Consider the following 8,732-nt stretch of genomic DNA (forward strand, 5'->3'; position numbering starts at 1 on the left):
TGAAAAAGAGGTTCTGTATATCAAGGCAGTCTTAATGAGAGATGCACTCCAGCCTCTTTTAGATGTTCAGAAAAGGCTTGAAAGCGGGAAACTCTTCATGCCAAGCTTCGATCACCTCGTAAACGTCAAGCTACAGCAGACTGTCAACGAGCTTTCCACGATGACCGTTAAAAGTGATCGGGCGAAAGGTGTTTTGTCTATGTTACCTAAGACAGTGCCATATTAGTAAAAACTTGCGAAGAGTTTTGCGCCCATATCTCCACAAAGTGGGACTGCACTTTGAAACGGAACGTCTCAGACAAAGATGAAAACCAGTTGACAATGTGGAAACTTGGAGCCGTACTCGATCCGTTCCAGAAGCGGCTGCTGAGTCTGTCGTTTGATGACTACCGACCTCTTTTTATTTCCGTGATGGACGATGTAGGCTCGCGTCGCGAGGAGTTTAACCACTACTTGCTGGAATCAAGCCCCACAAATGAAGGTGTTGAAGTGATGGACTATTGGAACGACGCAACTGTGCGTTACCCAAGGCTAGCAAATGCAGCGTTGTCATTGTTGTGCGTAGCTAATGGCAGCTGTGACGTTGAGCGAACATTCTCTCAGCTAAGGTACCTGCAGAGACCAGACAGGTCTCAGATGGAAACCGAGATGTTGCGCATGCAGATGATTATGTATGTTAATAAGGACGTGTAGAACGTCGATGACCAGCCCTCGTGAATAAAATGTTTCTTTTCTCTAAACTGACCGTTGCCTCTCACTGCGAGTAATAATTAATTACCAAAAAAAATCCAAATTTTGCAATACTTTCTTGAAAGCAGCCCAAAATATAGCACTAATTGTTACCCACCAGTTAGAACAAATCGAATAAATTATTAGTTTGCAAATTTAGCCCGATAAACCCGAATTTCGGAGTTTTTCCAGGAAAAACCCCATTTCTCTGTTATTATCAAGCCGAAAAATAACGCCGAATTTTTACCCCCCCCCCCCCCCCCCCCGAATTTGAAAAAAAAATATTAAGCCCGAAAACGAATAACCCTAATTGTATGTGTTTGAACCTTAGCTGCATACTAGAATAGAATATAGACTAGAATATGGACCAACCATTTCACCAGCATGTAGTCGTCGCCTACGAAGGTGTTTATAATGCAACAACAGTTTCTTTGGTTTAAGAAATGTTATGTGACGTGTTAAAGTAGGTTTGTTAATAAATGCAGCAAAATATGAGTTATTTCTGTACCATTCACAATTTCAAATGTAAGTGAACTGCGCACTGTTTGACACTGCCAACGGCAATCGTACGGGTGTGTCTGCACAGCACTATTTCGTGGACAGTGCCCTCGCAATTCAATAATATGCCGTGATCAGGCTTTCATTTTCTTGAACAACAGCGCGAGCTTGGACGAGGACAGAGAAAGACGCATGGATGGGCGCTGACTTGCAACTGAAAATTTTATTGCTTGGACAGTGAAAATAAATGGGTGGTCACCAAACAATAAAGGAAAACAACACACTCAATCCAACATACTCATCATGAAGGAGCCATACGCTATATCACTTGTATGTCGATAAAAAATACAATTCTTTAGATGAAAGTGCAAAGGGGGCTGCTGACACAAGATTCTACTGACCGGGGGATTTGTTCCGCTTCAGTGATCTCACGCGTTAGCTGATTTTTGTGTTTACTTATCACCTTGGTTTTCTCGAAGTCCGGCTGGCAATTTCCGCTCTCAAAATCTCTGCAGTGCATGCCTAGATGCGCTTTCAGTGTGTAATGCACGTTGTTGTTGTGTTCTTTTAGCCGTTCGTTTAGGCGTCTGCCCGTCTGGCCAACATATTGCTTGCCGCAAGAAAGTGGAATCACGTAGACGACACCCTCTTGGCAAGCCACGAAACGGTTCTCGTGATTAGTAGTACATTCTTGTGCACCGTATTGTGAGTCAATTTTTTTACAAATCTTGCCTAGCTTATTCGGAGCCGAGAGGATAACCCTAACTTCTGCGCGTTTAGCAATCTTTTTCAGCCTGTGCGCGAAACGATGAACGTAGAGGACCACAGTGGTCTTTTCTTTTTTCTTGTTAACGGAATCAGCCGGCCTTTCTTTTTCGTTCAAATTTTTGTTCAAAAGGCTTTCACCGCCACAACATACGTATCCTGAGTTAAAGCATTAACAGTATTTCATTCCAGTTAAGTCACCTGCGGGAAATGCAGCACACAATCTTCACTACAATGTATCACCGCTGTGTCTCGTCCCGTCTTGCCCTTTTGGCTTTATGGTTGGTGAATGTTTCACTAAGAGTCCTAAAGTGTACCAGGCAGCAGCCCCAAGCAATCTTAAAAACCAAATCTGACAACGAAAACCTGAGTTACCACTAGGCGTTAGATAAGGTGTAAGTCACATATGAAGTCACAACTATTGCCGTTAACAAATATAGGACCGAGTATTTGGCATAACTAACGGCACTTACCCGATCCAATTCGACAATAAGCTTGTCGGCGAGAACATGAAATGGTGCTGTGCAGCTGTCGCGAAGTTACGAACACAAGATTCCTACAACGCAATAAGAAATACGTACTGCGTTCTCAAAGTGGTCTTGCTGACTAGCGCAATACTTTTTAGACCAGCCGAATAACTTCCAAGGTTTTTTTTAGTTATGAACACAAAAAACTGAACACGTGCAGCTTTTGCGAAATCTTCCGGTTAATTTCAGCGCAGCGTTGAGTGTCAGTCGGCATAATTTTATCGACCATGCTTCTTCATCAACACCTGAAAGCTTCTTAACGAAGCAAGCCCACGGCTTTATCGGCTAAAAATAAGGTTGAACATCGTAAACCATGAATTTTTCGCCTGGGATTATCCTTGGTCCTTGCGTTGTATTATACCTCGTGCACCACGTCATTTAAAACTCTAATCTGGGCGAGCTGGTTCATAGCTTGAAAGGAGTACGTACTTGCGCGAAAGACGGGACGAAAACAAGGAAACACAAACATGCGCTTTGTGCATGTCGTTTGTGTTTCCTTGTTTTCGTCCCGTCTTTCGCGCAAGTACGTACCCCTTTCAAACCACGTCATTGTCATAACCATGCTGCTAACGCTGTGAGATATACGTGTACCTACGGATCCGGAGCTGATCCGAAGGAGATCATAAACGTGAGTTATGCCTCAAAAAAGCTACAGTTGTCCTAAGATCTTCTTGAGATCTAATGCGCACGCGAAATCATAAAGTGTACAACTTTGCTTTGAATTGATTTTACCCGCTCTATATATCTTGAAGTCCTAATTTTCGCGGTTCGTAGATATGCAGTGGCAAAAATCAGTATAATCTAAAGAAGAACACAGTTTCGTGGAAACTCTAATAAAATGGAACACAATTCGGATTTCTTTTTATTCAGTCCTTAATTTTTGGCATCCCGTCGGACGAAGAGCGCAAAGGCAAATCCGAAACTTTCTGTTCAATGACGCAGGAGGAACTGAGTGAACAGGAAACGACATTGGCGCTTTCTTGCATCCCCTTGTACGAAACAAGCGATTGTAGTTGAGAGGGCTTTTTGTAGCGTCCGCGGTACTTCCTGTATACGATAGCGTTGCAAGCTGCTCAAAATTTCCGCCAGAGATATCACGCGCAGCTCAGATGTTTCATCCGCCCTTGCCGACAAAGAGGACGTCTTCGCAGAATTCAGTACGTAAAGTAATCCAAGTCTCTTCTGAAAGAAGATCTCTTGGAGCCTGAAAAGAACTGCAAGAAAAAAATGTTCCGGAGCATATGACAGTCATGGCTCCCTGCTGCATCTTCTGAAGAACAACGGCGAAATAAGAGACTCAGCAAATCTCGTCCGTATGCATAATAGAGCCTGCTATAGAGGGAGTATACAGCTGTCAGGGGCAGCATATGAAGCTATAGGCTGAACGCAGATTCTATTATAGAGTTACACTGCAGCAACACGTCTTCCGTACACAATTCAAAATTTATGACAGGAAAACGCGCACAAAAAACCTTTGATAAGCGAGGTATATCGCTATATTTGTGTAGCCGACATTACAAGGGTCTTCTTGGAACAGCAAATTCAACACAGGGTTTTTTGGTGGTTCATTTTATGTCAGTGCAGTATGTGTGAATCGAACTGGCCATCACACTGGCTGAGCGTCTTATAGGGCGTTTTATGTCTCAGCGTGCCAACCACGTTTCGATAAAACTTATCAAATAACGCTCGTCTTCATTGTGTTATCAGTGCGCGTTAATGAACTACAGCTGGTCGAAAATCTTACGGCAGTCTGATGTCTTTTCTATTCGCAGCGGTGGCTGAGTGGTCAAAGCGCTCGTCTACTGAGCCGGAGTATCTGGGTTCGAACCCGACCGCGGCGGCCGCGTTTCGAAGGAGGCGGAACGCAAAAGGCGCCCGTGTACTGTGCGATGTCAGTTCGCGTTAAAGATCCCCAGGTGGCCGAAATATGTCCGCAGCCCTCCACTATACAGCATTCCTTTATTCTTTTCCTGTTCACTCCCTTTGTTATCCCTTCCTTGCGGCGCGGTTCAGGTGTCCACCGAGATATGTGAGGCAATTCCTGCCATTCCCTTTCCTCAAAACCAATTTTCAATTTTCAATCCACCATCGCGGTGCGCGTCTTTAAATAGACGTTCCATGCAAATTATACGAACAGAGGCCAACATGGGACATTTCATGCCTCCCAGCGTGTTTCAGGGCGGTAAATTAAAAGTAAATTGGTTTCGAGGAAAGGAAATGGCACAGTATCTGTCTCACATATCTCGATGGGCACCTGAACCGCGCCGTAATGGAAAAGAGGAAGGTGGGAGTGAAAGAACAAAGACAGGAAGAGGTGCTGTAGTGGAGGTCTTCGGCTCAGTGCTGTCACAAAACTTTCTTTTCTGGAGGAAAAAGAAAAAGACTGTTTTCTTGGCCTTTTGCGGCACTGGTTCTTTTCTTTCAAATGGATTGCGTTCGAAATTCTCAGAAATATCGACTAAACAAAATTTGCTGCTTTAAGTTTTATTTACTTTTGTACCGCGATGCGCGATATTGTACCAGGATACGCGAAAAGAATCACCGTGTACCTAGAGCTCAAGTAGAAATTCTACCGCTTTGCTACTTTCGTTCTCGTGACCCGTTCTTCTTTATCCTTCGCTCGAATTACCTGTTTTTTTTTTTTGCAAGTGCAGCCGAAAATGTGAGGTTGAACTCTGCCTTATCTTCGCTAAGACGGATGAAAGGACCTGTTGCTAATTCATCGTGACAAAACGGCGAAGATAACGACGAGTAATTAATACGACGGCACGAGCGCTGACTTCCAACAAAGCTTAATGGAAAGCACATCAAAATATATACATTGTGGCCTTAAAAAAAACAAAGAAAAAGGACGCCTTGTCACATTGGAATTGGCTGCGTTTAAAACAAAGCAAAAACAAAGAAAAAGGACGCCTTGTCACATTGGAATTGGCTGCGTTTAAAACAAAGCAAAAGTTGATTATGGTACAACCTTACAGCCCGAATTCTTTCTTAGTGAGCGATTCAGAAGACGTGCTAACACAATGGCTGCGGTTTTTTGAAATTTCCGCTGCCTGGATTATCTCGCGCACCAACTTTTCTCTCCGCCTTCCTAGCACAGCGCAGCGCGTGAATTCCGGCTCACAGCGTCGCAGATTGCGCAAACGACCGCAATCGCGACAGTGAATGATCAAATTCCCCCTGATAGCGTTGTTCACATCGTGATGGTGCTCTTTTAACCTCTCACTGGCACACCCGCCAGTTTGACCAATGTAAGGTCAAACTGGCAAGGCGTCATTTGTTGGTTGTTTTTTTTAAAGCCTCAATATACATATTTTTGGCGCTTTCTAATAAACCTTAGTGAAAGTCAGCGCTCCTGCTCCAGTATTTCTTTGTCTTCCTTATTTTGTCGACAATGTTTTCTCACGAGCTGTCACCTTCTCAATACAATATCCTCAGCCGCGAATGCAGTCAAAAAAGCATCCTAAAGCCCCATAGTACATGTTAGCGTTTCGTTCATGGAAGCACAGAGAAAAAGGAACTAATTTAATGCATTACCAACTTCTAAAAAGCAAAAACTCGGAGAATGAAGAAGGAGGCGTTATATTCTCCGCTTCCGATGAACTCATCGAAGCTCTTCCCCTTGCGAGAACATGGATTATCTACGCCTGCCAGCGGCGCGGTGATCTCATGTTCACGAGGGTTTCATCTCTCCTCCAGTGCCCTCTGTTATAACGTGCAGAGCTATGGAGTTCCTGGTCCTGGGGGGCTTGCGACGTTTTTTTTTTTTTTGCCTCTTGTCACGGACAGGCGGGTCTGTCCAATTGAAAGCCCTAAAGATAAACAGCGTCGTGCTTTCAGGAACTGAAGGAACCCTCAAAGCACTCACAGAATCGCTCAGTCTATGAGCGGAGATCTCGACTTCCATACTTTCCAGTTTAACAGGCTAGGCCGCATTAGGTACGCTCTAGGCCGCATTATTTCAAGCACCACATCTGGCCATTGTACTTCACACAAGACGTGTCAGTTCTCACAGGTAAGAATGTTCTGCTATACATGCAAAAAGGCTACGAATGTGTTTAGAAGCATGCAACCATTCCTACATCTCTGCAAAGCGGTTTGACGTCTGAAAATTTAAGATCATTCAAGCGTGTATAGCAAATGCAGCGTCGACGCTTCTTGCGAAGTTCTTGTTAAAGTAGAGTTGGTTGTCTTTGCAATCATTTTTTTTTTTGCGCGGCGAACTACAGAAAGCCCAAGCATTCATGAGCAAGTCAATGCGTGTCCCATGAAACGTTCAGGATGAACACTGCCGTTCTCTTCCTTGTGTACCTTACATCCTACTCTGTGGGTAAGTCCTCAGAAACTGAACTTCTTGCATCTTTGTCTTTCTTGCCGTAATTTGCTTACAAGGGATTGATTTTTCACTGTCCTCTTGCCATTTTAAAAGTCCTTTCCTTTGCTTTACAACTCATTTTCAGCTAGCCAAATATGGATGGAATGCTCGCGATTGTAGCAGATTTTCTCAGCAAAATGTTTTACCAAGGCTTCCAGCAGTGCCTCAAAAGCATACTAGAATTTTTCGTGTAATAATGAATGCTTTAAAAACAACCCAGAAATCTTTAACATCGATTGTCTACCGAAAGGCGTCAACCAGGAACTGAATTCGACACCCGAGATCATCGGGAAAAAAGAAATTCACCATAATAGCTTTGTGTCAGTGAGGCATACTGCACCTTAAAACAAAACTTTGAAATGAAATTTCTCGTCCCTTCGCTATTTAATATCACAGACAACATCATAGAGCTCCTCATGGGAAGTTTACCTCTAAATCGGTAATTATTTTCTTTTAGTACGTTTGAAAAAAGTCGAATAAGTTCCACTTCTTCCAAGTTCCTGTCTGTCTTAGCTTTTGCCAGAGGCTCCGGTGGTGTAAAAAGTATTTTATTTTTGTCTTCAATTCAAGCCGCGTCATAAAAGAAGAGGTTACATTATTCCGATGCAATCATAGTTGTACATCTTTTAATGAGATTACCGGGATCTGGTGTAGGGTTATCCTTTTGGGAATGCCAAGAAGCTGTAAGTTAGGTCCCTAATTTTCGCAACACAATGCCTGGTTGTAAGCTCTTTTGGTACGATCAGTTTTGGTACGATCAGTACAACAAGGTACGCAGTAATTCCTCAGCATCAGCAGTCGTATATGTGCCACGTTGATCGTTTCTGTCCGTCTTCGATTTTCTTTCGTTAGTCATGAAATGATACGTTATTTTGAGTCCGAACACTGATTCAAGCTGTTAGCAATGAAATGGCGTTCAGATCGAAGCTTGCGCTGAACGCCTAACATTTGCAGAAGGAAATCCTCAAGACATCGACTGCAGGGACACAGCCGCCACACTACTTAACACAATATGCTATTATGGACAAACCTGCACGTGAGTATCAAACCAAGTGCATTCAAACTAGGAAAGTGTTAGTTTGCTTCAGCAGTTACTGCACCTATATTTCAACTCTTCTGTGAATTAGTTTCGACCTTTCTATTACCTTGTCTTCGTTCGGTTTGATCACTGTCTGTACAAGGGGCCATAAGAAACCACATATCTTATGTCCAAGCAACGCGTGTGTTGAGGATGGTTAAACAACTCCATGCAGTTGAATGTTTTCATTTTGTACCGCAACACCGAGCGGACTGCTAAGAAACGTTGTTTCGATTCTTCCAAGGAAAGGCGTTCGAACCTGTGAGGAAAGGCTTGAAAGTAAGTTGTTGCGAGTAGTTAGGCTTAGTATGCACCGTTTTCAAGCATAATACACATTTAAGCATTAAAAGTTATCTTTGCCTGGTAAAAAACGCAACGGGCGGTTCCTGAAAAACTCCCGGCAGCAGAATCTCTTTAGTGCCCGTCATGATTTTAATACATTGGAAGTTTTTCTTAATGCCAAATTACTTCCGGTAGTCGCTGGTTGGAAGAGAATTTCTTATACGGAGGTCAGAAGCCATGTTCACAAAGCTGTCGTGCAACGCTCAACAAACAATCGGCCAACTATGGCCTTTAAGAGAAAAACAAAGCTGTGAAGTTTGTTTTTTTGTCTCTTTCCGCTAACTTGATTTGCTGAGGTGTAATTATTAAATTTGTAAGAGACACTTATGAACAATCCTTGGGCAGTATTATAAACTATCAGTGTACTTGTAATAAATCTCTGGAGAGTTTCACATACGCGACTTCTGCTGCTCGAGAA

Source organism: Amblyomma mixtum, chromosome 1 (assembly GCF_055824585.1).
Source record: "Amblyomma mixtum isolate Tamu chromosome 1, ASM5582458v1, whole genome shotgun sequence".
NCBI classification, from domain to species: domain Eukaryota; kingdom Metazoa; phylum Arthropoda; class Arachnida; order Ixodida; family Ixodidae; genus Amblyomma; species Amblyomma mixtum.